This window comes from Anabrus simplex, chromosome 1 (genome assembly GCF_040414725.1).
Source record: "Anabrus simplex isolate iqAnaSimp1 chromosome 1, ASM4041472v1, whole genome shotgun sequence".
NCBI lineage: Eukaryota > Metazoa > Arthropoda > Insecta > Orthoptera > Tettigoniidae > Anabrus > Anabrus simplex.
This window is the reverse complement of record NC_090265.1, coordinates 1,060,578,557-1,060,605,720: the sequence shown is the minus strand read 5'-3', so window position 1 is coordinate 1,060,605,720 and position 27,164 is coordinate 1,060,578,557. Positions and strand designations below refer to the sequence as shown.

Here is a 27,164-nt window from a genome sequence, read left to right as displayed (position 1 = left end):
GGCTGTCATTACATGCAGCAAACATCAGAAAGAAGCAAGAATAAAGCAGGAGGTGAGACAGGGCCGCTCTCTGTCTCCCCCGCTGTTCATCATGTTCATCCAACAAACTATGAAGGAAGTTAGAGAGAAGTGAGGAGAAGAGGGTGGATTGTAGGTTGAGGGTGAAAAGATGGACATATTACACTTTGCAGATGACGTAGTTGTCCTGGCTGAGAGTGAAGAGCAGTTAGCATCCATGCTGAATGATTTGACAGCCACACTCAGAAATGGATACAGCAAGACCAAAACCCTTGAGGTAAGCAGGCACAGAATGGAGGCCTTTGTGATTCTGGGTGGACACATTAAAAATGTGGGTGACTTTACCTATCTACGAAGCTGAATAACATAAACAACCAAAGTATTGTAGATATTGTAAGGAGCTCAACCAAGCCAAGGCAGTCTTTGACGAGAAGAACCTCCTCACTTCCAACATCAAACCTGGGCCTAAAGAAGCAGCTCCTCAAGACACTTGTTTAGAGTGTGATGCTCTAAAGCAGTGAAATGTGAAATCATCTGCAATACTTTGGTTGTTTATGTTATCCTGCTTCATAGATAGGTAAAGTCACATTCAGCAGGAAGGAAGAAAACTGACGCCCTTGAGATGTGGCGTTACCACAGCATCCTCAAAATATAGTGGGTAAACAAGTTTACCCATGAGGAGGTCCTATGCTAAAGAAAATAAGTGCCCTGTCTGTGGAACACCATCCACCCACGAAGAGATTGCTGGTGAGGTCATACCTTCAGGCTAGAGGAATTATTGGCCACCTTGCTGGAGGATGCCATCAATGGCTCTAACGCAAGGGGCAGACCCAGACTAGAATACATCGACCAGATCATCAGGGGTCTGGGCTACTCTTCTTACCAGGAGCTGAAGAGGCTGGCCAAGAACAGGCAAGAGTGAAAGAGAACAGGGAGGTAAAGGGAGAAGTAGGAAGAGTGATCCAGATTCCTGGAAAAAAGAGAAAGGTAGGCTAAGAATGTTACATCCTCATAGTTTAGTTGAGAGCTGCCACAGTTAAAATACACTGAAATCTCGTTAACACATTTCTGCAGGCGACAATAATCTCTACTTGAAGTACAGTAGAAGTCCACTATAGCGAGTATGGCATATAACGAGAACCCCGTATTAACGACAGTTTTTATAGTCCCTTCGAAATTCCTATATTAAACTGTGTATTACCCTTCGGTTACAGTGAGAGCCCTATACTGAAGCATCCGTTATTACGAGCGATTAAGCGTGCACGATTTTTCCATTACAGGTGTTAGTACACCAGCAATTATGTTGCATGAGATCAATCATCTTCGATATTGTTTCCTCGCTATGTCCACTAGAGAGCTTTCTCATCGACATTCGAAGGCGATGTCAGGGTCGATTAGTAATGCCCATTTGAAATGAAAGAGGAGAACATGTTTTCATAATAAATGCGTAAATAACTTGTCTGATAGCAGGTGTTAACTCATTAAAAATAAAGGCAGAATAAATTATTGTTTAATTTTAATGCTAAATACTGCAATTATATAAGAATGGGATACACCTCAAGATAAGACAGAGCCCATCATTGATTTCAGAGTTTCGATTATATTTTCTCGCATCTGGTTACATTTCAGTAAGGCTTTTCCCATGTAAATTCATAGCGAGAAGGTTATCACTTTTCTGCTGGTGCTTGATATACATTTTCATGGTACATATACAGTTAAGTTGGGTTAGGTGACACTGCTTGAATAAACAAAACTGAAGCATTTCACACAATGCGATTGAACGTCTTCGGCATTGTTTTCTTGATATGTACACTTGCGAGCTGAACCACCCATATCCAAAAATTATATGAAAATTCCCATGAAGACATAATGATATATCCGATCCAGGAGAAACGTGATCATGAAGATTACAGTGTGCAGTGGAAATTAAGTGCCATAACAATAATCATGATACCAAAAGTTGGGTTTGGACTGTGACTGGAAATGACCAGCGAACAGGTCATGAACTGGAGATGGGCCTCCTAGGCCATAGAAAACAAGCATAAGGGGCTAGTCTACATACAATACAAACCAAGAAATATTTAAAAGGAAGGTTTATTTTAAAAATCAGGAGAAAAAAGGATAGACTTGAAATAGAAAAGGGCGAACATATATATATAAAAATGTACATATATGGTTCTTACATCAGACTGTTTTCATGTCACCTTTACCAAGACCATGCCCATATGGTGAGGGCCTACTCATAAAAAAATAGCTTTACTTATATAGTAGTTGTGTGTTACTTTCATCTCAATACAATAATAACCCACGACTTGGATTATAAATCCCGAAAAGGGAGTAAATCTTTCCAACAGATATTCATCACATTTATAAAACCCAAGTCGAATGTTACCTCTCACACACAATAAGATCTTTTTTCTAAAACAAAATCGAGGAGTAGACAGATCAAAATCATCAGTCAAACACGGAAAGGTAATTAGTGGGCCAAGGGAACATGGATCAAGACAAACATGCTTGCCATCTTTTACTTCAAATACCAAAAAAATAATGGGAGAAGGTTAGGGAAAAAAAAAGGTGAATCATGCCAACAATAAAGAGGAAATAAAAATAAAAAATCTAGGGAAATCCCATAGTTGATAAACACCCCATTACTCGTTTACACACACTCACACACTTGCACATATGCCAAATGAGCCACAACCGAAGGAAAACTGGTGGTAACTCACATTCTCCTATGGCCTCAAACAAAAGCAATTCACAAGTCAAATGTTCAAATGAATAGGTTCAAAAGGTGTACGATATGTGTAAATATCAGCATCCCTTCCGAAATAGGAGTAGCAATCACATAAGTACCTTCTATGTTCAACCGGTGACTATCCCATACAATGCTAGTAAAGCCCAGCACTGACATGGATTATGAATAGCATGGAAAGGAAAAATACATACAAGGAACACACAGGCACAATAAATGTATGGACCACTCAGTTGTAGCATAAAACATCAATTACATATAAACGAGAGAACATGCACCAATACATATATAAGAGTAACAGGGCGCATACCAAACACAATCCAATAACTCAAAAACAAATCAACATCATGAAGGTGATACATTTCACTATCAAGAGATCAAGAAATATAAAAACAAATAAAGAACACTCAGAAGAAAAAATGTGGTGAGTACAAATAATAATAATAATAATAATAATAATAATAATAATAATAATAATAATAATAATAATAATAATAATAATAATAATAATAATAATAATAATAAAAGTAACAGAAACATAGAAGGCAACTGGCAGCAGAAAGAAAATCAAATACCTAAATTATAGGTTCAAAGGATAGTTACCTTGAGTATCCCAAACGAACAATAATCAATGCTTTGAAAGTGTGAGAGGTAATAACAACAGCAGGAGTCGAATATACAATGAAGCCATCAGTTATGGCTCAGAGCTCTCTCGTCGACATTCAAAGGCAATTTCGGAGTCGATTATACCAGCCAACATGATTTTGCGGTAAAATAGAAAATATGTAATTCTTATGGAAATCGCTGCCCTGATTCCGAAAATGCAATTTTTTTCCTATCACATCTAGTTTTGACGCAATTTGGTGTTTTAGTATCTGCATGAATTCGTAAGATGTAATGCGAGAGATGTTCTCGCACAACTATTTTTAGAAAACAATTATGTGATTTGAATTGTTATTGTTTGCATTTTATTATAGGTTTATTGCTGTCTAAATGTTCATTTTGTAGTTGGGGGTTTCCTGGTAAATTCATAACAAACTCCCCCCAGATAAGCAATAGACCGCGAGGTATGTAGGATTGAAGATAAGACAGTTGAGCGTTTGTCTTTCATCTTAGACCACTTGAATAAACAGACGTGTTAAAAGCCCCATCCCTTATGCAATGTTAACGATGGACTGATAAAGCAGTTTCCTTTCAAAGATAACTGTGTTGCTTGAGATGGACTCCAAGAAGTACTGGTACATGTTTAGTGCGTCTTTTAAAGTTCACATTCATTTAAATGGAGGCCTATCACGTGCGCGAGATTTAATGTAATTTAACTTCAAATTGATCACTAATAAGTGAAGTTCTAGTGTTTTAACACCATCATGGCTAGTGTTTCAGGGGTGCACAGAAGACAGTGTAAACAAAGTCCTCAAAAGTTTTGTTACATTTGCGGAATTTATGTGTTCGATTCCAAGGTGCATCAAATAGACTCGTTTGTACTTTTCTTACTTAAAATTGAAAGATGAGGATCAAGACAAATATTTCGCACCTCATATTGCATGAAATACTTGTGTCGACGGACTACGTTACTGGTATGAGGGCAAACGAAACTCAATGTCGTTTGCTATACCCATGCAATGGCGAGAACAAAAGAACCATCATGACGACTGCTATTTTTGTATGAGCCATGTTGTCGGTTACAATAAGAATAGTAAAAACAGAATTAAATATCCGAATCTCAAGTCAACTCTTCGACCAGTTCCTCATGGACCTGACTTACCTGTACCTACTCCACCTACTCACTTGAGTGAGGAAAGTAGCAGTTCATTGCAATCTGACGATAAAGAAATAGATTTCGAGTCACATCAATATGACACACCTTCAGACAAATTCACGCAATTGTAAGAGACTAACCTCATTTTTCCGTATTGAAAGTCTATTTAAAGGAGAAACAATAAAACTTTTGTATCCACCTATTCAATACATTAAAAGCAATTATAAAATTAGGATCTCATCCTTATTTTATTGCTTAAATATTAAAACACAGAACATGTTTCGTTCATATTGTGAACATCTTCAGCCATAAATATTCTTACAAGGTTAAATGATAACATTGTTTTAGAACTTACACTTATGGTTTGCCTTTGACAAACTTATCCCTAATGAGCTTTGAAAAACATTTGTATATTACGTCGTCTTGTAGAAAATAATAATTAAGTTTCAACCTTTAAAACCTTATTCTAATATTTAAAATACAATGTCAATACATTTACAATCTGTTGAAATTGCTTAATGTTTTCAAATTATTCGTTGTATGCATATTCAAACATTGTTACAACTGGCGTAACTTTTCACATATTATACTGTATAATATTGAAACCTAACCTCAGCTGTTTTGAGTGTATTAAGATTCCAATTCCAAATCTGATTCATCCACCTTCTCGGTCTTCCAACTGGTCTCTTTCCCGTAACTTCTCTTTCCAATTCCCTTCTTGCTACCCATTCCTTTCCCATTCTTTTTACATGCCCGAACCATCTCAGTCCTGTTTTCTGTATCTTCTGTACTAACGGTTCTATATTTAGCTCTTCTCTGATATTAATATTTTGAATTCTCTCCCTTCTTTTCTTCTTAACCGATGTTCTTAAAAATTTCATTTCTGCTGCTTGGATCTTACTATCTTGTCTCTTATTAGTTACCAGCATTTCTAGTCCGTATGTTAGAAATGGTATGAAATACTGTTTATATAATGTTAATTTCATTCTCTTGGGTACTTTGTCATCCAATAAAAGCTCTTTGACTTGATGATAAAATGATGTACAGGTACCTTTACTTAGTCTTATTAATTTCAGGGTTGATTTCATTCAGAATCATTCTCAGTTCAATATGGATATATAATGTAAGGGAGCCATCAATTACTGATTCTAGAAATAGACTTTTCAGATTTCATCTTGTCAACAAGGTTATGAAAAGTAAGCATCTCTAGTTTATTTATGCCTGTGTCCTCCATGACCCATTTTATAATTGTTTTCCTTGGCCTTCTTGGTTTCTTTCCAGTAACAAAGTCCTCTGCTATAACCTTTATCATTGACAAGTGTCATAGGGTATGGCCCCACCATGAGAGGCAGCAGTTTTTAATTGTTTTGAACAGTGATTTCCTCTGCTTAATCATTTGCAAGACTCGGAAATTCGTTCTTTTGCTGTCCATGGAATTTTAAACATTCATCTGAAGCACCAGATTTCGAATGCCCCAAGTCTATTGATACTGCCTTTATTTAACGTCCAAGTTTCTGATGCATACTGTATAAATGAGTCCAGACGGAAGGACATTATAGTTTTTAAACTTGAATGATTTCATTACTTCCATTAAAAATGCTACCCAGATATGAAACTGTTCTACATTCTCCGACTATGTTCACTTGGCTTCTCTTTTTCTCTTTTCCACAGTGCATGACTACAGCTTTCTTTTTACTAATTACACTGACCTGCGAATTCGAACTTTCCAATCATTGCATGAAGTTTACATAGTGATCTTTTATATTTCGGGCATGCTGATTCTGGAACTGAAGTCAGTTTTCTACTACCAATCAGGTTTTTGTGTAAATTCAAAATGAAAATTTGATAAATATGCAGCACGTGCACATGCAAGATTACTATTATCACATGTAAAGAACGCCTCTTTCTTATTATTTTCACCCATCTGAACACTCCTATCTTACACTTGTATACTTATGAACATACTATAAAGATATGTAGTGCATTGTGTTAACAGATCTGTAGAAAAACACAGCCAAATGGACCAATATTTACCACGCATTAAGCCTCATAACGTACTGAGAATGGTAAGTCTCCGGTTTCAATTTTATAATGCCCTGCCTTAGTATAAGAAACGTCTTCGCCTTGATTTCTCTTTTCTGCGAATTCTCGAACATCAAACATACTGCGTGGATTGCATCTGTAGTATCACAGCTCTTGACAGACCCGCCCTGGTTAGCAGATACAGAAACTATTGTCTTGAGAATACTATCCTGCACCCGTTCAAAAATGTTCACGGTATGACTAAAGAAATGTATTGATCTATAACTGTTGCATTCAGTGACATTTCCTCTTGCCTTCCAGATGGACACAGTTGAGCTGGTGGTCCATATTTGTGGAGGCTTATTGATGATTATAATTATGGTGAATAGGAAAATCAGTTTGGTTTCAGAAGTGGAAGGTCAACAATAGAGCCCATTTTCATTATGAGACAACTAATGGAAAAGCATTGGGAGTATGGGAATGATATGGTGATGACATTCATTGACATTGAAAAGGCATATGACAGTGTCCCCAGGACGAAAGTTTGTGACAGTCTGGTGCAAAATGGAATTGGACAGGAATTAATAAAAATGATCATGGCATTGTATAAGGAATGTTGTAGTTGCGTGCAAACACAAGTTGGCAGGACAAGTTGGTTCAAAATAACTAGTGGGCTGAGACAGGGAAGTGTTCTATCACCAATCCTGTTTACAATAGTAATGGATGACATTATGAGAACAGCAAAAGCAGCATATGGAGGAAGAGAAATGAACATGATGTTATTTGCTGATGATATTGTGATTTGGGGAGAAGACGACAGGAAGGTTCAAGAACAGTTGAATGTGGTGAATGGGAAGATCGAAGAATGTGGATTGAAAATAAGTGTAGAAAAGAGTAAAACTCTTGTTATGACTAGAGGGGAGAAAGAAGGGAAAGGTCAGATTAGACTTGATGACAAGCCCCTGGAAGTAGTGGAAACGTTTAAATACCTGGGGAGTGAATTAATGGAGAATGCTCGACTGGATGCTGAGATTAGTAAAAGGATTCAAGCTGGAAGTTGTTTCTATCATAGTGTAAGAAACATGTTATGGGACAAAGATGTGCCAACGGAAGCAAAGGATACTATGTACAAGATGTATTACGTACCCATAACAACTTACGGAGCAGAAACTTGGACAATGACAAAGAACCATGAGAGTCGAATACAGGCAGCCGAAATGAAGTTCTTGAGGAGTATGATACAGAAGAGTAGAAGAGACAAAATAAGGAATGAGAAAATCCGGGAAGAAATTGGAGTGGAAAAAATGAATGATAGAATAGAGAAGAGCCGACTAAGATGGTTTGGGCACATAAAGCGAATGAGCGACGAAAGAATGCCAAAAAAGGTGATGGAAATGCAAATCCAAGGAAGGAGAGGCCGTGGACGACCACGGTTGAGATGGAAGGATACCATCCAACGCAGCATTATAGAAAGAAACCTGGACTGGGACACAGTGTTGGAGGAGGAGTGGTGGAAAGACCGAAGAAAGTGGAGAGGAACCATATTTGCCCCTACCCGGCTACAGCTGGATAAAGGGAAATGATGATGATGATGATGATGATGATGATGATGATGATGATGATGAGGGAAGCAAGAAATTCTATTCCAGGCTCTCACAGTATTCCAGATTTCTGCAGTTATATCATCTGGATAAGTTGCCTTTCTCTTCTTCATCCTGTTGATGCCCACCATCACTTCTCCTGCTGTATTCTCTGGCGATGGCATGTGGGCTGATGGCTTAATAGTGGTGGGTGTGGGAATTCTACATTGCAGATGCTAGCCTAGTAGTCAGACCATCACTAAAGGATAGATGGTGGGTCTCTCAGGATCTTGTTGTTAGCTCCCTTTACATTCATGATGTGTCCAATGTATTGGGATGCATGATTGCAGGACTTGTCGTGACGGTGCATATTTGTTGCACCTCCTGGTATATCAAAATGGTAATTAATTAATTAATTAATTAATTAATCAATCAATCAATCACTCACTCAATATTGATCTGCAGATGCAGATTTTTTCTTGGTAAAAATTGACATTTTGAGACAAGATTTTTCTAACGTTATACGTAAGCGAAAATTAATGAATCTTACTTGGAATATGTCTCCGAGGAGAGATGTGATTATTGCGATGTCCAGGAACCCACCATCCCGCCCCCAGAAATACATTTAGCCTACTTTTATCACCTAATGAAGAGCATTACACCCATTTTCATTGCTGAAGTAGTTACTTGCATTCCTATTGGCCAACGTAAAGTGGCACGTAATCTCATTCCCGTCAATTATGATAGTCGTATTCCATTACCAACCCCGCCACAATAAAAGCACAAGTAAATGTAACAAGTTAAGGAATCTGTGGTATTTCCACAGGAAACTAGCGGCCTAAGGCCCCTTTGCGGCTCTAACCTTGCTTGTCCCTATATCACTGATCTTGTACAGGTCCTATCCTAGCCGTCCGCACGCAAGATCCAGTCCAGACCAATGGTGTTTCCACATGAAAGTAGAGGCCTAAGGCTGCTTCGTGGCTCTAACCTAGGGGCTTACGCCCTCAGACCCCCTCTGATTGTCCCCTATATCACTATCTTGTCCAGGTCCTATCCTACCCGTTCACTATTCATCTGCAGACGCAGATTCTCTGCCTTTTTTTCTGTAAAAATTGACATTTCGAGACAAGATTTGTCTAACGTTATAAGTAGAAATTAATGAATCTTACTTGGAATATGTCTCAGCCCGCCTGGTGGCCATGATCGTTAAGGCGCTGAAGTCTAAAACGGTCTAACACCGAGGTTAGCCGGTTCGAGTCCCGTTGGTCGAAAAAATTTTCACCATCAGAATGTTGGCCGGCAGGGTAGGGGAGGTGGTGGTATACAATTTCTAATCACTAGATTGCGTGCCAAAAGCCTGGATTAAATTCCAAACCTCTCCGCAGTGCTCATATGGAGTGAGGGCATATGACGCTGTTGATGGTGATTCGTCCGTCGGATGGGGACGTTAAGCCTTGAACAGACCCCTTGGTGCTATTCGACAGGAGTAGGCTATGTGCCCGCACCGGGTTTCACCCTCTCCCTACTATCATATATCACGTCATTCATTTCATCTCTCATTAACTCCTCTGATGAGGTTGACGTCAGGAAGGGCATCCGGTCATAAAAAACCACCACGACAAATTCATCTCACCTCATACCCGACCCCGTAGGGAAACGGGACAACGGCTGGACAAACTTGGAATATGTCTCAGAGGAGAGATGTGTTCATTGCGATGTCCAGGAATCCACCATCCCGCCCCCAGAAATACATTTACTTTTATAACCTAATGAAGAGCATTACACCCATTTTCATTGCTGAAGTAGCTACTTGCAATACAATAATCACCACCACCACGTATTAATTGCTCAAGCACCACCCATTAGTTCCTAAGTACAGAGGTTGACAGCATTGTGCACCGCATGACATCATCATTGCCGAGAAGGCCACAAGAAGTAAACAAATGACAGTCATTCTGCACGTACGTCTAAACAAACGACAGTCGTTCCGCACGTGCAACATTCTTGTCTTGAGGGAGCAAGTATTTATGTTGTTTCTTATAAACATTTAAACTATTAAGTCTTTTCAATCGTGAAATTATCAGCGTTTTGCCCCAGTGTAGCAGTGGGTTCATCAGTTGGAATGCTACACCTTTCCAAGACGCGGGCGCTAGTGTCCCGTTGAGACACCACTGCAAGCCGCCTATCAGTGGCGTATCCTGGAATCTCCACTGAGGCATGCAACTAGTAACCATGCAGTTAACACAATGTATTAAGTAAATTTCAATTCTACTCACCCTAATTACATGTAGGTGAACTCGAGCTAAACAGTTTTACTGTAAGTTTCTGGATTGAACGTGCGTACACAATTCTTGTTTTCTATTTTTAAGTTTACGAGGGTCCGCCTCTGCGGTGTAGTGATTAGTGTGATTAGCTGCCACCCCCGGAGGCCCAGGTTCGATTCCCGGCTCTGCCACGAAATTTGAAAAGTGGTACGAGGGCTGGAACAGGGTCCACTCAGCTTCGGGTGGTCAACTGAGTAGAGGTGGGTTTGATTCCCACCTCAGCCATCCTCGAAGTGGTTTTCCGTGGTCTCCCAATTCTCCTCCAGGCAAATGCCGGGATGGTACCTAACTTCAGGCCACGGCCGCTTCCTTCCCTCTTCCTTGTCTATCCCTTCCAATCTTCCCATCCCCTGCAAGGCCCCTGTTCAGCATAGCAGATGAGGCAGCCTGGGCGAGGTACTGGTCATCCTCCCCAGTCGTATCCCCCGACCCAGAGTCTGAAGCTCCAGTACACTGCCCCTGAGGCGGTAGAGGAGGGATCCGTCGCTGAATCCGAGGGAAAAGGCAACCCTGGAAGGTAAGCAGATTAAGAAGAAGAAGAAATTTACGAGGGAAGATAGAGGTCTCCCGGCTTTAACTATTTGGATCTTTTCATCAAACGAACGGCCCGTAAATGGCTTTTCAAACTGATTTACAATTATATCCGTTTTAGATTCATCCATCGTTAATACCACGTGCGCAAAATATAATAAAACACCAAAAACACAATGAATTAACTCACTAGTTAGCCACAACTCAAGCACTGGAGGTAAGTCACCCCAGTGGCATTGGTCAGTTTCGTCACGTTGGGTTCTCGCTGGGGGGGGTAATCTGTGGGTCCCGTTCGCTGTAAAGATGCCGACTTTCTCCAAGTTGCCAACAGATGGCAGAGGGTAGCATGGGTATGGCGTGACAAATTCTGACCAAGTTTCAATTGCAGCGACATCGTTCGGAGGGTTTCAGAACTACGTCTGCCACCGAATGCAATTTTAAGATTGAGTGCCTTACATCCTTAACTCCTCCATTCGCTCTCTCTTTCTTCCTAGAGTGGTGTAGACGGCGAGACTACACCAGCACCACACGTAGTCAAGCAACGGAACCAGTACAGTTGCGCGGACCTTTTGAACTTCTGAGAGATGAAATCGTTAAAATTTGACTTGAAACAACCTAAAATCGTACATCAGACAGTTCTTTGTGTTATCATAACGCATGCAATGAATGTTTTGCATTCAAGGAGAATACGCCCCTGCCACCTATGTAGGACAATGCAGTGACGGTGCACTAGGGGAAGCATGTTTCTTACAGTTCCGGTGCTGAACACTTTTAGTCGCTGCCACTGCTGTCTTCGTGTCTCTTTTCAGTAATCAGTACCAGCCTTGGTCTACATCAAGTCATGTATGCTACCAAGTCTTATAGGCCAACTCCTTCTCTTTAACCTGGCTTTGTTTTCCCTGACATCATCTTGGCAGTTAAGTATATTTCCTGCACTGCACCATGCCACATTTCTTTCTTTTTTTTTGCAAGTTGCTTTACGTCGCACCGACACAGATAGATCTTATGGCGACGATGGGTCAGGAAACGGCTAGGAATGGGAAGGAAGCAGCCGTGGCCTTAATTAAGGTACAGCCCCAGCATTTGCCTGGTGTAAAAATGGGAAACCACGGAAAACCATCTTCAGGGCTGCCGACACTGGGTTTCGAACCCACTATCTCCCGAATACTGGATACTGGCCGCACTTAAGCGACTGCAGCCATCCAACTCGGTTGCCACATTTCTTGCATGGTTTGATAAGTGCTAGTGACATATCTTCATGACGATTATGAGGATGTTAAGGATGTATAGAAGAGAGCATATGTCGCTGGTAAGAACCCAATTACAGTGTATGGTACCCTCCCCATGATTGCTTGATACGAAAACTGGAAAAGATTCAAAGCAAAGCAGGACAATTTGTTCAGGGCGATATCTGACAAAAGAGTAGTGTAACGAAAATGTTGCAAACTCTGGGCTGGGAAGACTTGGAAGTAACGAAATGAACTGCTTGACAAAGTGGAATGTTACAAGTGACTATTTTCATTTTGACCGTATTGAAATTCAATATATTAAAATTTTTTACAATTAATTTATTGCGAACCACCTATTCAATACTTTGAAGTCTTTACGACTATGATACAATCATTATATTAAGGTTTAAGCAATATAATTGTACATGTTTCACCTGTCATTGCAGGCATGATCAGCCATAAATTCTATAATCTAGGTCGGAGCTCTGAAGTGGATGTTATATTAAAACTATTCTTAAAAACTAATTGTTTACAATAATATACATTGATGTATAGGAACACTGTGGTCACATTTGGAATGAATTGGTTGAATATGTTTTAAAGTTCTAATGGGATGTCTTACTTATTTTTACATCAAATGGAGATAAAATAAATAAAAATATATTAACATTCATAATGTTGATAATTGAAGTCAAAAGGAACCACAATATTTACACAGATTTTTTCAGTATATACACGAGAACAATATTTTCGGCTTAAAATGATTTGTGGATTACTAAAATCTTCTATAGAATAAAATCTTTTCTTAATGAACGAGAGTCTATTATTAATAGTAGGATGAAGTGAAGTGCTGGTTAGACGGCAAGATAGCCGAAAGAGGATGCTTGATCAAGTCTCATTTAAATAGCAAATGATTTCATCTTCTCTTAAATATGCAGTATGTTGCCTAGGTAGCGAAGCTTTATAAAGTTATGATCCGTGTAAGTCTGAAGAGGAGATCTACACTATTCTTAGGTGTAAGTGTAACAGCTTGTAAAGTGTTGAAATATGTGAAATAGATGAAAAGAGTGTGTTAGTGCTGCCGACAGTGGGGTTCGAACCTACTATCTCCCGAATACTGGATATTTATGAAATTTTAAAGAGCGCAATATTGTTCCAGCACTTCAGTATCCCTTTGGGAGTATTAATAGCTAAAGGATCTTAAGAACTGCATGCTTCTAATTAAAACAGTTATCCTAGAACATGAAACTAGGTATCGTGAACTATATAAGGTGCGAAAGATCGAGTAACGTGATTTAATAGATGTTAAGACAAAATAACTACGATCGAAATCATATCATCCCAAATACCTACCTTACTAGTGAAATGTCTTCGCTCGTCGCTTTAGTTCTTTAGGTCATTAAAGTCGCTCGTGTAATGATTTTATAATGAATACCTCTTAGAACATAGTTTCATTCAAAAATTACGAAGAATTCACTAATACATAAAACTTCTCGCAAAACACGCAACTGACAGCCACCAACCATGAACATCCCAGATTTAAAGCGGCAGTTTGTTGCCACCAGTGTTGCCTACTGCTCATTCAATATCCCTTCTGAGAAATTTGTGAAATCTTAATATCTGTAACAATGGATATGTGTAACGTTATTTGAGACTTAATTTCTTCTCTGAGAATGACAGAATAAATCATGGGGATAATTTAATACTTTGGTAGTACGGGAGAGAGTTTTGACTCTGGCCAATTTTGTTATTGGTAGCAATGACAATTGTTCTTCTTGTTGTTCTCGAGGTGGATTTGGGCTCATTATTTCACCCAGACAAGATACTTGATTATATTAGTACTAGTTCTATACTCCATGTGACGCTGCCACGGTGGGGTACCTTGCGAGTCCCAATTATGCAGATAGCCGAGCCGCAGGTGCAACCATATCGGATGGATATCTGTTGAGAGACCAGACTAACGAATGGTTCATCGAAAGGTGTGTAGCAGCTTTTCGGTAGTTGCAAGGGCGGCAGTCTAGATGATTGTATGATACGGCCTTGTAATAATACTAAACATGGCTTAGTTGTGTTTATACTGCTACACGGCTGAAAGCAACGGGAAACTACAGCTGTAACTACCTCCCGAGGACATGCAGCTCTCTCTGTATGAATGGTGTACTGATGATAGCTTCTCCCCGGTAAAATATTCCCGACGTAAACTAGTCCCCCATTCGGATCTCCGAGTGGGGACTACACGAGAGGGGGCGACCATCAGGAAGATGGATACTGACATTCTGCGAGTCGTACCGTGAAATGTTAGAAGTTAGAATCGTTGTGGTAGGTTAGAGAATCTGAAAAGGAAGATGGATAGGCTAAAGTTAGATGTAGCTGGTATAAGTGAAGTACACTGGCAGGAAGAACAAGATTTTTAGTCAGGTGACTACCGAATTATCAAATCAAAATCAAACAGGGGAAATGCAGGAGTCGGTTTAATAATCAATAAGAAAATAGGGCAGCGGGTAAGCTACTATGACCAGCAGTGGCGGCTCGTGGATATCAGCAGAGGGGGGCGCACCTTAGTTTCATAATTCCACAAATATCTCAAGTTCTTCAAAACATGTTATCAAGATACACAATTCGAACACTATACGGTGCAATGCATACGCAATTGTTTTGATTATTATTATTATTATTATTATTATTATTATTATTATTATTATTATTATTATTATTATTATTAATTGCCTGTTCTTGTCCACCATCGAGTTATGTTTACGAATAGTTTCATTGTAGTGATCACTTACACAAGACACGACATTGACTTCACCAAGCATTTCAAAGTCCATGGTACTATTGATATCACCCCTGTGGTGATCCATTTATCTCCTTTCCTAGAACGGGAGAATAGCGGGCAAGGAAAGCAGTAAAAGGTTTCTGAGATATCACTTCCACATATCCGCGAGTTCTTGTTATATACGTCAGGAGAACTAATTTGTCTTTGGAAAGCCCTATTTTCATTTTTCTTTGTCTCCGGTTTTTTCAACAAGAAGTCTGGTGTCGGCCTAAAACACTCCTTCAGTTCGACTTTCTTCTCGGTAGAAAGAGAAGAAAACGTTAGTTCTTTAATATGTTCGACGGTATTCATACTGTACGAAGTGCAAACATAACACTACGCCTACATATAAATCACAACCTTTTTCCTAATTTCACCTCGTCACAGTCACCTCACGAGATCATTCATCAACACACAGCTAAACATCGCGCTCTCCAGTGAGTATGGCCAACATGAGTCAAGTGCGAGGCGCCAGTAGTTACAGTCGTTACTCGTTTCGTTAGTTAATAATCCTAAAAATTACAAGACTATTTTAAATGTATACCGGCACATTTAACTCAGGTAAGTGCCTCAGTAAAATAGTTCCTAGTTTTAGGAGAGAAATGGCATACACTGACCCCTGTTAAATAGAAATCATATCACCAATGTTTCGGGTAGGTTGGCTGCAACGATGGGCCGCGGCAGAAACGCGCCGGAATCTCCGTAGAACAGCACATCTCTACTGCGCCTCTGATTGGCTCCCTCAAGGCCAGTCAAGCGAGACTCGGGAGTATTTGGTCCGCTGTCAGAGAGCGCCCTCCTGCGTAGGGCCAGCAGAGCATCGCGCCGCAGCACAGTACAACTCGCGCCCTTGATTATAATCTTAAAGTAAAATATTTCACTTGTTAACATTTAAGATTAAAACTCCCGAATTTAATGGAACCCCGTGGGGGGCGCGCATCTTAGCGCCTCCCAAGCGAGCCGCCACTGATGACCAGCATGTTGAAAGAATTATTGTCGTCAAGATAGACACCAAACCAATGCCCACCAGAATAGTGCAGGCCTATATGCCTACTAGTTCAGCGGATGATGAAGAAATCGAAAGAATATATGAGGAGATAGAAGATTTAATACAATATGTAAAAGGTGACGAGAATCTAATTGCGATGGGAAACTGGAATGCAGGGGTAGGCCAAGGAAGAGAAGGTAGTACAATAGGAGAAATTAGTATGGGACAAAGGAACGAAAGAGGAAGTCGGCTGGTTGAATTCTGTACTGATCATAATTTAGTCCTTGCCAATACATGGTTCAAACACCACAAACGACGGCTGTATACGTGGACGAGGCTTGGAGACACTGGAAGGTATCAAATAGACTACATTATGATTAGGCAGAGATTCAGAAACCAGGTGTTGGATTGCAAAACTTTCTCAGGAGCAGACGTGGACTCTGACCACAACTTGTTGGTCATGAAATGCCAGCTGAAGTTGAAGAAATCGAAGAAAGGAAAGAATGCAAAAAGATGGGATCTAGACAAGTTGAAAGAAAAGAGAGTGAGGGATTGTTTCAAGGAACATGTTGCAAAAGGACTAAATGAAAAGGCTGAAGGAAACACTATAGAGGAAAAGTGGAGAGTCGTGAAAAATGAAGTCAGTAAAGCTGCTGAAGAAATGTTAGGAAGGAAGAAAAGATCAACTAAGAATCAGTGGATAACTCAGGAGATACTAGACCTGATTGATGAACGACGAAAATACAAGAATGCTAGAAATGAAGAGGGCAGAAAAGAATACAGGCAGGCGATTAAAGAATCAAGTGGATAGAAAGTGCAAGGTAGCTAAGGAAGAATGGCTGAAGAAGAAGTGCAAGGATGTCGAAGGCTGTATGGTCCTGGGAAAGGTAGATGCTGCATACAGGAAAATCAAGGAAACCTTTGGAGAAAGGAAATGTAGGTGTATGAATATTAAGAGCTCAGATGGAAAGCCACTTCTAGGGAAAGAAGACAAAGCACAAAGATGGCAGGAACATATCCAACAGTTGTATCAAGGTAAAGATGTAGATAATTTGGTTCTGGAACATGAAGAGGCTGTTGATGCTGATGAAATGGGAGACCCAATTTTGAGGTCAGAGTTTGACAGAGCTGTGAGTGACCTAAATAGTAACAAGGCACCTGGAATTGATGACATTCCCTCTGAATTACTGACTGCCTTAGGAGAAACCAGCATGGCAAGGTTATTTCATTTAGTGTGCAAGATGTATTAGACAGGAGAAGTCCCATCCGATTTTCGGCAGAATGTTGTTATACCTATTCCCAAGAAAGCCGGTGCTGACAGGTGTGAAAACTGCCGCACCATTAGTTTAGTATCTCATGCCTGCAAAATTTTAACACGTATTATTAACAGAAGAATGGAAAAACAAGTTGAAGCTGAGTTGGGAGAAGATCAATTTGGCTTCAGAAGAAATGTAGGAACACGTGAAGCAATCCTGACTTTACGTCTGATCTTAGAGGATCGAATCAAGAAGGACAAGCCCACGTACATGGCATTCGTAGATCTAGAAAAGGCATTCGATAATGTTGATTGGACCAAGCTATTTATGATTTTGAAGATGATAGGGATCAGATACTGAGAACGAAAAATTACCTATAATATGTCTAAAAATCAGTCTGCAGTGATAAGAATCGAGGGCTTTGAAAAAGAAGCAGCTTTTCAGAAAGGAGTGAAGCAAGACTGCAGTTTGTCCCCTCTCCTTTTCAATGTTTGCATAGAACAGGCAGTAAAGGAAATCAAAGAGAAATTTGAAAAGGGAATCACAGTCCAAGGAGAGGAAATCAAAACCTTGAGATTTGCCGATGATGTTATTTTATCAGAGACTGCAGAAGATCTCGAGAAGTTGCTGAATGGTATGGATGAAGTCTTGGGTAAGGAGTACCAGATGAAAATAAATAAGTCCAAGACAAAGGTAATGGAGTGCAGTCGAACGAAGGCAGGTGATGTAGGAAACATTAGATTAGGAAATGAAGCCTTAAAGGAAGTAGATGAATATTGTTACTTGGGTAGTAAAATAACTAACGATGGCAGAAGTAAAGAGGACATAAAATGCAGACTAGCACAAGCAAGGAAGAGCTTTCTTAAGAAAAGAAATTTGCTCACTTCAAACATTGATATCGGAATCAGAAAGATGTTTCTGAAGACTTTCGTGTGGAGCGTGGCATTGTATGGAAGTGAAACAAGGACGATAACTAGCTCAGAAAGAAAGAGAATAGAAGCTTTTGAAATGTGGTGTTACAGCAGAATGTTGAAGGTGAGATGGATAGATCGAATCACGAATGAAGAGGTACTGAATCGAATTGGTGAGAAGAGATCGACTTGGCTAAATTTGACGAGAAGAAGAGATAGAATGATAGGACACATCTTAAGACACCCAGGACTTGTTCATTTGGTTTTTGAAGGAAGTGTAGGTGGTAAGAATGGTAGGGGTAGACCAAGGTATGAATATGACAAGCAGATTAGAGCAGATATAGGATGCAATAGTTACGTAGAAATGAAAAGTTTAGCACATGATAGGGTTGCATGGAGGGCTGCATCAAACCAGTCTATGGACTGATGACTCAGACACACAACACAGTTCTATACTCGTACCACGGCCGACTTGGTGCGTGGATCTAGCTAGCTCCTTACCGGCCTTGACAATCGGGCCCACGCACTGTAATTGGAGTAGTTACACAGCTCGACAAGTGGCGCTGGCGGCCGACCTATTTGCGGTAGAAATGCATACTTCTTTATGGAAAATATATTGATTTTGATTACCAATTTATCGTAATTTAGAGTTATGGAGAATGTTACATAAGTTAATACTCTTAAAATGATTAATCCTAAAGGTTACTTTCGTTGATATTTGCCAAAATGATGTGAAATGAAACTGCGGGGAGATGACTTAGTCCAGCTGACGTTCTGACATTGACTCTGATTGCCGATATCTTAATTTAGGGAATAAAATAGTATGTTACATTGACTAATATTGTTAAAATGATTAATCCTAGAGGATACTCTCATTGATATGTGCCAAAATTACGTCGAGAAAAGAAACTGCGAAGGATGGAGTAGTCTAACTGACGTTCCTTAATTGTGAGGAATAATATTAATCGTTTTTATATCATGGCATTCAGATACATAGCAGAAATTACCACAATACTTTTGTCTTCTGATGTTAATATTAAGAGTCATTGTTCAATTAGAGTTTTAAAATTCTTCAAGCGCTGTGGGCTTGCATCCGGGAGATAGTGGGTTCGAACCACACTGTTGGCAGTCCTGGAGATGGTATTCCGTGGTTTCCCATTTTCACATCAGGCTGTACCTTAATTAAGGCCACGGCCGGTTCCTCCCCACTGCTAGCCAATTCCTATTCCACCGGCGTCATAAGACCTATCTGTGTCGGTGCGACGTAAAACAAATAGTGAAAAAAGAAGAAGAAAAATTTAAATAAAATTTCAGTGAGAGAAAATTATTTTGAGGGAATAAATTGTAAACTGTTCTCTGCTCGATAATGATGATGCTTGTTGTGTAAAGGGGCCTAACATCTAGGCCATCGGCACCACTGCTCAGGTAACAACACTTCATACGTTGGCCTTACCGTCATAGAAGTAGTGATTCTTACTTGTCAAGGTTTTTAAATGTTAAAGTTCAGATTATCTTGGATAAAAATGTGTTGTGTTATTGTCACATGGCAAATGCGACGCCGCCTAAGGGATTATTCTATGAAAGAAAATTCATGGGAAAAAATACCTGGTTAGCGTGATTAGCTGCCACTCTCGGAGGCCCGGGCTCGATTCCTGGCCCTGCCGAAATTTCAAAAGTGGTACGAAGGCTGGAACGGGTTCCACTCAGCCTTGGGAGGTCAACTGTGTAGGGGGGGTATCGATTCGCACCTCAGATATCCTCGAAGTGGTTTTCCATAGTTTCCCACTTCTCCTCCAAGTAAATGCCGGGATGGTAACTAATTTAAGGCCACGGCTGCTTCCTTCCCTCTTCCTTGTCTATGCCGTCCAATCTTCCCATCCCCAACACAAGGCCCCTGTTCAGCATAGAAGTTGCGGCCGCCTGGGCGAGGTACTGGTCATCCTTCCCAGTTGTATCCCCGACCCTCAGTCTCACGCTCCGGGACGCTACCCTTGAGGTGGTAGAGGTGAGATCCCTCACTGAGTCCCAGAGAAAAGCCAAACCTGGAGGGGTAAACAGAGTAAGAAAGAAAGAAAGAAAGAAAGAAAGAAAGAAAGAAAGAAAGAAAGAAAGAAAGAAAGAAAGAAAGAAGGTAAATACCCGATATAGAAACGGAAAACTGAGATGAGAAAGCTACCACATTTTAGCCACTCCATAGTTTTGTCCTGGTCTACAGAGAATTCGTGAAATGACAGTGTCCCTTTGCTCTTTTTTCTCCTGTTCAGGATACAAAAAAGGCACACAATAATATATATTTGAATATTCCCTAACACAGTTAAAGAAAAGCAAATCACCACACCATTAAAAAACGAATTAGCACATAAATTAAAATCCTTGTTCAGGACTAAGTTACAGCGAGAAATCACTTTGTTCTTGTTTCCATAAAATTTCTGCATGAAGTACGAAAAGGTGCACAGGAATGTCACAAATTCCAAGATTTGTAAACACAATTTAAAAAATATAATTACCACACTACACAATAAAAAATAAACTCACTAGCGCATAACTATCAGATCTCAATATCAAGCCAACAAGCACCTTATTGCGAGCACATTGCAAATATTTACGACGGCAAAACCATATAAATAAAACTGGAAATGCGGCAATTTGCGTTATACAGCTTCCTGTCAATGGGTAGTAGGCCAGCGCTCCAGTGGCATTACGGTGAAACTTTCCAATTACAGCTTTATGCTGGGCTCCACAAGCGATTGTCAAGGCCGGTATAAGGAGCGCAGCGAGATATTCAGTCGGCCGTGCTCGTACACAATTCCGATAAAGTAGGACACCAATGCTCTTCGCAATTTTCTCTGGTTGAAAGTACTTGAAGATTGAGTGAAGTAGGTCGTGCAGTTGATTCACAAAATGGTTTCAAAGCACTTGAAATAGTTCACTAGAAGATGTAGCACATAGACAACTGGGAGTGATTAATTATGTATACAATACTAGGAGATAGGAAAAAGCACAGGGACACAAGGTATACTAATCTTCAAGCTAGAGGGACCCATCTCAGCTACTTCTACAAAACAAAACAAACAACACCAGGTCGACATATAAAGCATAAGAAGGAGAGGGGATGGAACTATTGAGGGATGAATACATGTGAGAGTGTGGGACGTTGGACCGAGGGAAATTAATATCTGATCAATGTATATGGGGGACTTAGTGAGCGGAAAGTGTTATTGAGATCGTAAACAAAAAACCAAGGGGCGTGACAGTGTTATGATATGACGGCAATGAAAGTGTACACGCGATCGGGAGAGTGGGACAGATGAGAATATACGGTAGCTATGTGGCGTGTTTTAAAAGCAGGCGATAGGGAGGACGTGAGTCAAATGAGAATATATAGTATGAAGTATACGAGCTTGAGGGAAAATATTATGAAACAAGTGAGAGATATTAATTTATGTTGGTAATGAGGGATTAGAGTTGTAAATTAGAGTTATCTAACAACTGATTTAATATACTTATTAATGTGTGAGAGGGCTTGTATACCAGACATGATGCAATAAACGTGGGGAGAGGATAATTGAAATGTACTAAGCTTGAGTACAGGCAGCGTTGAGAGGAGTTATACAACGGACATAGAAAAAAGAGATGATTGATATCGGCATCTACGGATCCACAATGACATAGGAGATGCTGTTGTAAACGAAATCGAAATTTATATGGAGGTGTAAGAGCATGATTAAAGCGAATGCGTAAGATATTGATGATATGCCGACGAGTGTAGGTTGCGTGTTGATACCAGAAAGAAGTAGGTAATAGTGGTTGTAGATTATGATAGAAATTGCCCTCCTCACGTGCAGATGTTGTCCATATGTGTTGCCATGATTGTTTGTGTTGTGATTTTAACAGAGATATGAAATCTGTGGCTGGAACAGAAAATGTAGCTGGGTTTGTACAAAATAGTGAAGCCTCTTTCGCTAATCGATCAGCCTTTTCATTACCAGGTATGTTTTTATGTGCCGGTATCCAAATGAGTGTAATGGACACCTAATTGTTTTAATATAAATAGGATGTGCTTTACGTTATATACATACCAGCTCAGCGTAAACTTGTTAGATTTTATTGTATGGAGCACGGAGAGAGAGTCATTGAATATATTAGCAGATTGTATGTATGAATTTTTTATGTACAGTAACGTTTGTCGTATGGCAAGGAGTTCTGCAGAAAAAAAAGAAAAATGTGACGATAAATGAAACAATTCAGCATACTGAGTTTGTTCGTAGTAAAGAGCAGCTCCAACACCACAAAATGTTTGGATCCATCAGTATATGATATGATATAATACTTTATTATTTTTCTCTAGATCTACAGTAATAATACCCATTTGATCCTTTAAATGAGAAAAATAACATGTTCAGCCCATGCCAAAATTCACTCTTTCGAACTCTACATACTGTACAGAAAAAAGAAAAGAAAAATAAAACACGCAGAGAACAAGAATGAGCAAACAAAACAATATTAATAAGAAAGAAAAAATCAAACGTACTCCATGGACATGCCATGAAATTCCTCAGATACTCCGGAAACGTAACCCCCAAAGTGAGGGTCACCACGGTAGTCATCCTCGGCCCTTTCATGCCACGTCCAACGTCTTTGCTGAATATTCCTGTTGTCTTCCCAGAATGTGTAGTTTAAATAAACATAATCAAAGGACATAATAAAGTTGAAATAAAATCAGCAGTATTAAGAATGTCAAAGACCTTCATGCCTCTCTTAACTAGACACGCAAACCCTTGCACATTCCATTCCTCCTACCTTATTTTACTTGACCCACTCTAGGTTGCTGAGTCCAGACTTTCATTACATTCTGCCATTGCGTATTCATGCTCACGTATGCTCACGTTGCAACTTTATCCTTGTCAGCCATGCTTAATCAATTTAAATACCAAGCCATACTCCACCTGAAATTTGTCATCACGTCCACCAAACCAAAGTTTACAAACACACACCAATTCTCAATTCTCCACCCTCTCAGCACTTAAATTCTGCCATTACATAATTAAACGTCCACCGTCCATTTGTCATCACGTCCACCAGACCAAAGTTTACAAACAAACACCAATTCTGTATTCACATCCCTCTCAACACTTAAACAAACACCACTTCTCAGTTCTCGTCCCTCTCAACACTTAAAATCTGCCATTGAAAAGTACCACCACTTCTCCATCTCCAAATTTCATATCACATTGAATACCAAACCACCTTCATTTACAACTTACTCATGAGTGCACCACCACTTCTCATACCTTTCCAACACCACATTTCAACATATACCACCTCTACTTCCAACACCACATTTCAGCCTTAGCACACACTCGTCTACCATCAAATAAATCTCCATCTACAAATACCACACACTCATACACAATCACAACCTTCAAAATATCACTTCATCTTCACCTACAAATACCAAGCACTCATTCCTCAACACTACATTCTTACATCTAACAATCTTTATTTTCACTACTCCCTATACTATTGTTCTTTTTACTTCTAGTGACTACACCCTTCTCATTTCTACCTGAATCCCACATGTCTGTCAGTTTTCTATACTTTCCTGTTTCTCTGCCACCTCTTTTGGCCGCCACTTCATCACCATCTTCACTCTGTTGTGTTCTTTTGCCTCCACCTTCAGCTCCCATCATCTCCGATAATCTTTTGCCCTTGCCTCTTTCCCAACTCCTAATGACACTTCCTCCGGTTGCCTCTGACGTCACCTTTTTACCCGTCACTTCCCTTACTTCACTGCTTTCACACCCCTGCCTTTCTTCTTCACTGCTTATGGTCACCCTTTCACTTGTCGCCTCATCCTGAACTTCTTCACAGTTAATGGTTAAATTTTCACTTGGCGCCTCTCTCTGACCCTCTTCACACATTACACTGTTACTGTTATCTCTCCTCACTTCCCCACTTCTCGTTGCACTGCTCATTTTTTCTTCGTCTTTTTTAATCTTCATTTCTAAGTCCAGCAGTCTATTCACAGACCAGTTCCTCTTCCAATTTCTGCCTGATACCACTAGCTCTTGTCCTTTAATAGTAGCTCTCAGTCCTTGATTTATCGCGCGTATCTTGTGTTTTCTGAGTATTTTCTCATTCCGAATAGCCTCCCATCCCACGTCTCTCTTGATCCATATTTTTCTCTCTGCATGTTACTCGCATTGCCTATCATAGCATCAGCCATCAACGTAGAAAACAGTTCTACTTTGATAGGCCTGTTGCCCCTAGTTCTTCCCACTCTCTGTACGTCATCTATGTCCACTTCGCTAAAGTTAAGTTTCAATTTCCCATGTATTAAGTCGACTACTTTGTAAATTGTACGTACTTTGTCTTCTCTCACCTCCTCAGGCACCCCATAAATAAATAAGCACTTCTTCCTGCGATTCAATGTATTGGCATTCACTTCCGCTTTCAATTTCAAAGTCTCCTCTTCCAGTCGTCCTATTCTTTCTCTAAATATTGCCACTTCCTCGTCGTTCTTTCTCACTTGTGATGTTATATCGTCCGTCATTTCTCGCAGCCATAACTTCACTTTTCCAAACTCCCTGGTTTGTTCTTGGATCATATTCTTAATTTGCTCAAAGGGGCATACTTCTACCACCGTCTCTTTTACCCATTTTTTGAATTCTTCTATGTCTTCCCATCCCTCATTTCCACTAAATGTCGGGCCTGGGTTCGGCTCTACACCTCCAATCAGTAGCAACATTATGTCTACCGCCGCTGTTAACACTACTTCTCCTTTGATTACCAAATCCACTTTACACCCACCTGATTTTACTTCTTCTTTCTTGATTCTCCTCTGCCATCCTCCAATAGCCGCCCTGTATTGATCTACTCCAATCACTGTTGTCAAACTCCTCACAAGCTTCCTGCACTCAGCACTCACTCCTTACTCCCACTCCCGAGCTCTCTACTCATGCGTCCGCTCTCCTTCGTGGCTTAAGCTGAACTGCCCATCAGTATAAAAGTTGGTACATGCATTAGTGGATAAAATACGAACTTTTCTAGAATATAGAGGAAAATACGAAAGGCGGAATGGGAGCATAGCAAAGGACGATTCTTTAGAATAAATAAGAGTAGGAGTATATTGAATCACGTCATATGACACCGAATAGTATTGTAACACATGACTACGAATAATATTGGGTTTAAATGGGGAGACAGACTCTAATGCCCAAATTAAGGCAGGGGCTCACAAATTTTGTGGGAGAGGTGATGGAAATGATTGAGCGAGTAGTTGTATTTTGGGTATAAGGTTATTGGAGATCACTAAAAGTCGTTTGAGAAGATACTTTGATGCTAGAAATCTGCGTCGAAGCAGAAGAGGAGGTCCACCAGTTTCTACTAGTAAGGCATTAGTAGGAGTGGTATATAATGCACCAAAACAAACTTGTAGCGCTTGATTTTGTGTCGTATTGAGGGATTGAAGGGAGGATGGTGATGCAAGATCATTGATATGTGCACAGTAGTCGAAACGAGCACGGACAGTGGAGCAGTATACTAATTTTGCTGTAACAGGATCAGCTCCCCAGGAACGACGCGTAATAGATTTTAGTAGGTTAATATACGTGGTAGTACTGTGTCGTAGGTGTTGTATATGTTGGGGAAAGTGTAATTTACGAACAAGTATAATGCCAAGATAGTTATGGTGCGAACGTATGGGAATTTCATATGTATCGAACAGTAAGGGCACTGAATTATAAACACGCTTGTTAGTAAAAATTACCGCAGAGCATTTATCAGGAGATCAGGATAACCCATGAGTGTGTAACCAAGACTGGACTTTAATCAGGAGCTGTGTTATGCATTTACGAGCAACATCTATATCTTGATGGGAAAAATAGATAACTATGTCGTCAGCATACATAAGAATTCCGGCAGAATGCAGGGCAAGTTGCTCAAGGTCGGATAAATATAAAGCAAAGAGTATTCCACTGAATATATCACCTTGACGGATGCCGACAGTAGCTTGTCGAGGGGATTGTTTAGTGAGAGGAGGTTTGAAGATAAGAGGGCGATATATTAATAGATGGCGTAGAAGAGTTATGGAAGTGGTCGGGATTCCTTTCTGTAATAACACATCCCATAACATTTTCAGGGGGACTGAATCAAAGGCACCTCGTATATCTAGGAGACAGCCACAGTGTGCTGCTTCCTAGATTTAGCTAATAATATGTCAATAATAAGCATATTGATCACATCTTGAGCATTGCTACCTTCACTTTGGAAGAAGGGAATAATACTCTAAGTACCACAGAAACCTTTGGAGCAGGATTTTAAGAAATAGTTTGCGTAGGCAAGATGGCAAGATTATTCCTCTAATATTGTGAGGGGTGGTCATTGGATGACAAGGCTTTGGAACCGGGATTAGGAAAAAAGTGTTCCATTCCGGATGAGGAGTCGTAGTGGTTAACACAAAATTAAAGTACTGAACAATCACTTGTAGGGCTTTGATCGGCAATTGTTGTAACATAGCATAAGAGATATAATCAAGCCCTGGAGTGGACGATTTGCAGGAGTTAAGTATGGACGTGAGCTCTGGGAGAGTGATGGGACGAGAAAGGACGGTAGACCGATTAGTGGAAGCAGACATAGCTGGGGTATAATGTGGAAGTACATAATCTGGAGTGAGGGATGTTAGAAATTCATTCAAAATTATGAACGTGATTTGAGGGCGTGGGACATGAGTGGAAGCCCGAGTGAGAACACTGATAGCATTCCACAACTGAGATGCAGAAATATGAGTATGGAAGGAGGATATAAACGTTTTCCAGGCTTGTCGTCGTTTTTGATTGAATACACGTCGGATATGAGCAATATGTTGTTTGAGGTGAAAGTAGTGTGAAGGGGTAAAAGTTTTACGATATATTTTGAAAAGTCTCCTGCGTTTGAGGATTAATTGGTGGCATTCAGCGTCCCACCACTTTAATTTAGAGG

The 27,164-nt window shown here is 40.1% G+C and overlaps 1 protein-coding gene across 2 annotated transcripts in view; it reads right to left on the bottom strand.

The window, feature by feature from the left end:
- The window catches only part of Pif1 (Pif1 DNA helicase), a 144,966-nt gene extending 131,255 nt beyond the window's left edge, over positions 1-13,711 (bottom strand). For both annotated transcript variants that reach the window (XM_068228351.1, XM_068228350.1), the window contains exon 1: positions 13,569-13,711. The gene's annotated coding sequence lies outside the window, so the exon portion shown is untranslated. The remainder of the gene's footprint in view (positions 1-13,568) is intronic.
- Between the last annotated feature and the right edge of the window lie 13,453 nt (positions 13,712-27,164).